The sequence below is a fragment of the Melozone crissalis genome, unplaced genomic scaffold (genome assembly GCF_028551555.1).
Source record: "Melozone crissalis strain CALT ecotype California unplaced genomic scaffold, PUWL_Pcris_2 ptg000038l_1, whole genome shotgun sequence".
Lineage (NCBI taxonomy): Eukaryota > Metazoa > Chordata > Aves > Passeriformes > Passerellidae > Melozone > Melozone crissalis.
Window position 1 is genome coordinate 2,015,170 of NW_026535816.1, and position 6,202 is coordinate 2,021,371.

A 6,202-nucleotide genomic window follows, 5' to 3' on the forward strand; every position below is an offset into this window, starting at 1 on the left:
ACAAGACATCAGTAAGTATAAACCAAGCACAGGAAGCAGCAGTTGAGTTGTGCTGTGGTTGCCTTGCCACTTGGAGGGGATGTTTGACTTTTCAAATGGTGAACAATAATACTCTGGGAAAAGTTTCATTGTTATTCAGCAAGAGGAGCCTGTTGGTGCTGCCTCATTGAGGAGCTCTTGGACACCCTGGATGTGGGAGAGGGGAACATCAAGGTCACTACATCACATCATGAGGTTCTGAGAACTCATTGTGCAGAAGATCAAGCTTATGCTTGAGGAGAGAGGAGACCTGAGCCCTTTGTCCTAAAAGTTCTATAGACATGAAAAGCTGTCATGACATATTATTACTGAATAGAAACCTTTTGGTTGCTAAAAGCCACATTAAATTTGAATGTTATGACAAGTATGTAAGAGTTAAAATATTTCAAGGTCTAAACTCCAGTTTATCCAAGTATTCAATTCCTCAAACTCTGATAGAAGGATTGGCAATACAATCCTTCCTAGGAGTCACTGTGTAAATGAGTCTTTTTACCCAGTTCAATTATTCTCTCATGACCTTGCAGCATTGGGTACTGAGGGTGTCATGGGCAGCTTCTGCTTCCTTCAGTCTCTGCTCTGGCTCAGTCTGTGCAATGGGGAGTCACTTCTGGCTGAGCCCCAGCTGCAGCTCTTGGCTCCAGTGGAATCCAGCCCAGCAGAGTGTGCTGAGCCAGACAAGGGGGTAATGTCGCTAGCAGGAGTGAGCCAGAGATCCCTGGGATAGGAGGAGAATGGGAGTAAGGTTTTGTGTGACAAGGTAGAGGTGTCATGATGAAATTATGCTTATAGGCGATTTAACTTTTTAAAAAATTATCTCCAAGTTCATGAGACATGACATACTGGAGAGAGTGCTGGTAATTACAGTAAATAATCATTTTATGAGCACTTGTGTGATAGTAACCCTAATAAATTCTGTTTCTCCCACACTGAGGTCACCTTCTCCCTGTCTGTAACACATCTTATGGCAAAGTTTTCTTCAGCTGTGAAGTGCTAGAAAATACAGGAGTGATAGCACTGGAGAAGATGGAGTAGAAGTGCTTAGGAGGAAAAATAGATCAAGAATAGGTAGTGTTAAAGGGAAATAAATAGGATTATTACTGTACTCTATTGTTAAGGATTGCACGGAGAAAAGGGATGAGTAATATTTACAGAGCTGTTGAACTACAAAAGTTGGTTTGGTTTAATGTTCAACACAGTGAATGGTGGAGTCCATAGCTCCTTAAAAAAAAGTTTCATGAGGAGCAGCTCACCAAAGGAAATGTGAATTAAGCTGAATTGTGCCTTGCCTGCTGAGTACACCTGAAAGGTAGAGAGGCTGGGGGTGTGGCAGGTCAGTAAAGTCAGGGACAGTTCAGACACTTGATTGCAAGTGGCATCTTTTTTCAGGTGTGTCCTGACAGAATCTAAGGCACTGCTGTTTTAAAGAAGAGTGTGAGATTGGCTGGAGCTGTGTAAAATAAAACCTTCCAAAGGACACAAACTGGAACTGCTCTGCTGTGCACTTGAATGCAAGCAGGAGTTTTTCCTCACTGGGGTTGTCACTGCACTGCTTAGGCTTTATTTCATAAGGTACAGTCCTAATTTAAACTTTGACTTGCTGTTACAAAGTATAAATCAGAAGATGAAAAACCTCCTGCTATAGGTTTTTTAATAGAAAGTGACAGTTTAATTTGGCAGAGTACAACTGAAAGGATGCTTAAACCTGGTAGAGAGTGCCAGCATCAGCAGCTCCAGAGTAGCTGGAAATGAAAACAAAGATGAATAATTAACAGATAAGCTGGAGTTCCTCAGATACTTTGAAATTACTTAAGAAAAGTTTACTTCTCCATTAAATCCTGGAGATCTATTTCTGTAGTAAACCTGGTTCTGCTTAATGAAAAATAGTGAATCTGTGTTACTGGTGCTCAACAGTGAAAGTTTGGGGTTTGTTGTTTCTATTTATTTAATGAGAAAGTACTTTTGGAGGGAAGCCCATTTTTTGACCAATAGGTAATTTCTTGCTGTCATATTGGTGTTTCTTTCCCAAAATACAGCAGCCTTTGAAACTAAATTAATTTAGGTTTGTTGTGTTCCTTGAGGTCCAAGAACCTTCGGTGTTTAGGTGCAGTGAGGAATTAATGATCAATTGTGGCCCTCTTGGCAAGGCATTCCAAACCAGGGTGCAGCTTTATGTAACAAGGAGCTGTTAAACACCAGAGTTACTCCATGTGCTTATGGAAAATGGCATTGAGGGAATGATCATCATGCTAATGGCACAGGAAATACTCCTTTTTTAGTATTTCTACCATCTATTTTACTAGCTGTGAAACAGCTTCATGAGGTGGGATATGGTTCAGCCAGATGGTGGAATCAAAAGAGCCAGTTTGTCCTGCAGGGAAATGACTCTGCAGAGTCCTTGCTTTGCAAGTTTTTTTATTTCAGCCTACAGGAGGCTTTGTGAACCCAGATGGGGATTTCAGTTGAGAAATTTGTTTAGAGCATTTTGTTGGTGAAATCTAGGCAGTTTTGCTTTGAGAAAAAAAATTAATGCCAGCAAGTTTGTCTTGTCTTCCCCCCACCCCTTGTGCCACCTTACCAAGTAGGATGACAGCCTGCTTTTGTTCCAGTTTCCTCTTCATAATATTCTAATTTGGGAAATGTTTCTTATTTGATGAAGATATGTACTTTTTATAGGAAACCAATTTAACTTGGGTTCTGCTGCTCTGATTTCCAGTGTTAAGTGTATTTGTAACAGCAGTGACCAAAGTGAAGAGAAAAAGTGATGCCAGTTTTTGTGTTTTATGCACAACTGGTTAATATTTTTTGCATTAAAATCCTGCCTTTGATGTTTACCATACTGCCTTCCGTCTCCCTTATGTATCAGCATGTTCAGATATTCCCATTTTATACCTGCTCTGAATCTTTCACAAAGGATTTGCTTCCCAACATCTTTAAAAAAGAGAGCACCCTGTCTCTTAGTGCATGTAGCTTTTTGGTATTGGTGATTTTTGTGTAAAAGCACAGTAGAGTCAAATTGCTCCATCACTTTTAAGGGTAAGGAATATTGCAGGAGCAGTTCCAGCAGGATTTTTCTCCCAAGGGAAGAACAGAAGTAACTGAGGTCTCAGCCATCCTGATGATGACATCTCTGGTTTCCCTCTGCCATGACTGGTGTCATCAGTGAGGCAGGGTCAGGAGGTGCTCTAGTGAAGTGTTGGGAGATCGGCAGTAGCAACAGGTGCTGTCACTCGGTGATTATCCTGAGGCATAAAGTCAAAGGACAAATGAAAACAAACAAAACCAAGCAAACAGCCTCCAGGTATATGTATCTATCAGCAAGTCAAAGCAGCGCAATTGTAAACTAAGGGAAGGCATTATTTGGCTTCTGACATAGTGTGAAGGGTATGTTTTAGAATGTGGAATTACTCAAGTGTGATACATTGTATTTTCCTGTTGTAATGCTGCTTAATACCATAACGAAAGGAAACTAGAGAACTGAAATGCTTTTGGGCTCAACATAATGAAGCAGACAAATGTTCTTTTTCTTTTCTTTAAATGTCAGATTTGGTTCTCATTATTTTAAGAACCTCTGTTAAGAAGCAATTGGTCAGGCACAATTTTCAGCAAGCATTTGGTCCACAAGCCTTAGCTTCTCAAATGCTAATCCCAACTGTGTTTTATTACCATTCCTATTAATGCAACAAGTATCACGGTGTCACTTTTCTTATTTCTGCTATCAGGGAAAAGGTTACTGACCAAGTACAGCTCTTGCTGCTTGCATTTTGTGACTGTTCTCAGCTTTAACCTTGAGACTACATTGGTAACATGGCTTAGAGATAAAGCTGACTTTATTACTGGAGTAAGAAATTCAAGTTTGGGGCTGGGGAATTTGATGTGTTTTTTTAGAAAGACTAAGAGCTTTGCATTACTGAAAAACTACTTATTGTGTTTGGCCAGTTAAAAAGGATCTGTTCTATTGCTTTAAGAAGTTCCTTTGTAGCATGTTTGCACTAGAGATGGTGATTTTGAAAGGAGGGGTGTACAACTCCAAAATCCTGTAGGAAATCCTGTTAAACTTTATCAAGTACTTGATCAAGTTGAGGCTAATCCCAAGTCACAATGTTTGCTTTTCCTATCCTGGAATTTGTAAGCAAATTGTGGTTTTCAAGGTAACATCTACAACTTGAGTAGATGGAGGAAAATCAAGAAGTTAAATTGATTGGAAGGAGTCTTGTGTGGAAATGCATAGATATTAAGATACAGATCAGAAAACATAGTAAAAAAATAGAATTGGTGTCACCGATTAAGTGAGTTTTGACGGAATATTCAGTGTCTTATAAAACAGATTCTAGCAGGGTTTTGGAGATGAGTTATTGCTTTTCACCTGTGCTTAGTATTGAAAAATAGAATATCCATGTTATGTGAAATTAAAGCAGCTTACTAGCAAATACCAGGAGTTTTTTTGATGATAGTTCATGGTACCTTCATCATTTCTTTCTGTGTAGTGTGGTGGATGTGCTGTATCTCCCTTGAGGAGTCAGTCTGTAGTGTGGTGTAGTGAACCCATCTGTTGGTCTGTCTGAAAGCTGGATAATGGGGTGAGTAACAGAATGGCATCTGCTGGGAGTTACTGAGGCGCTGTCCCTTCGAGAATGACCCAAATGTGACTCTCATTCCTTCTAAAAAAGTCTTTCACAGCCTTGTTATTGGTAGAGGTAGTGCTCTTTAGCTGTCCATTGTCACTAAGTGTCTTTTTTGTTAACTGAAGCCTCATGCCTGCATTTGAATCTTATCTAAACCCTTCACCCGAGAAACGAGGCAAGAGGGTTTGTTTTCTGAATGGAAGGATTCAAAAACAATCAGTGTGTTGTTTCTTGTAACTTGCTGAGTAGCTTGAGTTGTTTCTTGAGGGGATAAATATTTTTTTCATTTTCTTCGTGTGTAAGTTGTCCTTTAAGGGAAAAGCAGAATACAATCCATCTGCAAGAATTTGAAGCAATTTTGTGAGTTTGGTTAATTTGCTGTCCAACAAGAATTTCTTTGTCCAGCTTGTCAGTGGGGGAGCAGGATACAATCTGGGAAACCTTGATAACACACGGCAAAGAGCTTTTAGTGTGTCTGATCTGTCATGCAAATATAAACAAATGCTGCTGCATAAAGCAGAAATGTATGGCAGGGAGGTGGGAAACTCTCCCCCAAAACAAGAGAATGAGCAAAAGGGCTGTGTTTAGCTCCACTGTCCTTTTAAGCTGTCTGAGAATGTTGTGCAAAAGAGCAGCAGTCATTCCTCAACTGAAATAGTAAGTGTACCATGTGCCAAGTAAACATTGAATGGGTGCCAGGAGCTTCCAACAGCAGCCCCAGGTTTACACCTGGTGAGACTGAACTCAACAAGGATCTCATGAAGCTGCTCAGGGAAATGTTGAGGCAGGTATGATGCTCAGCAATTTGTGAGCGTGGATCTTACAAAGCCAAGGGTGTATCTCCTTATTCCAGATGACACTGAGGCAGCTGGGTAATGCTCACCAAACCAAATCAATTCACTTCAGAGGGCTTGGAGGGAAAGGCGTTTTGTCTGTCGGTTGTTTGGAAATGCAGCTGGAAAGCACTAGACTGGCAGTTTTTTCAGAATCAGACATTGCATTTGTGCTTGAGAGAAGATTAGTTTGGGGCTTCCTTTTTGCTTTAGGGAGAAAAATCCTTCAGTGTGTAGCAAGTTGCTGAACAAATACTGAAACATTGCAAAATGGAATTGACATGCAGATGTTGTGGCACAAGGAAATGTAATGCAGCTGTACCTTTTGGTATGAGGAATAGAAAAAGAAGGTTATGTTGGTTGTAGGAGCAGAATTCCACCCTTTCTAGGAATGACCTGAAAAACGTGAAATTTCTGTAGCAGGCTTCATCAGTATGTAATCAAAATGCAGAATTTGCCTCAAGTTCAGGACTTGTGGTTTTGATACAGGAGCTTCCCTCAGCAGCTGACAGAGTAAATAGAGAAGTGCCTGCTGGTCTGTGTGCCACAGATGGGAGCCTTTTGTTCAAATTCAGGAAACCAATGCAGAAATTGCTTTCTGGATGTCACTGCACCACTGTGTTTATCAGCAGACAAACACACCAGTCAGTGTGTGTAAATAGCCACTAATAATATGTGCTCCCAAAGGAAATGTTTTCAGTGGCTTCA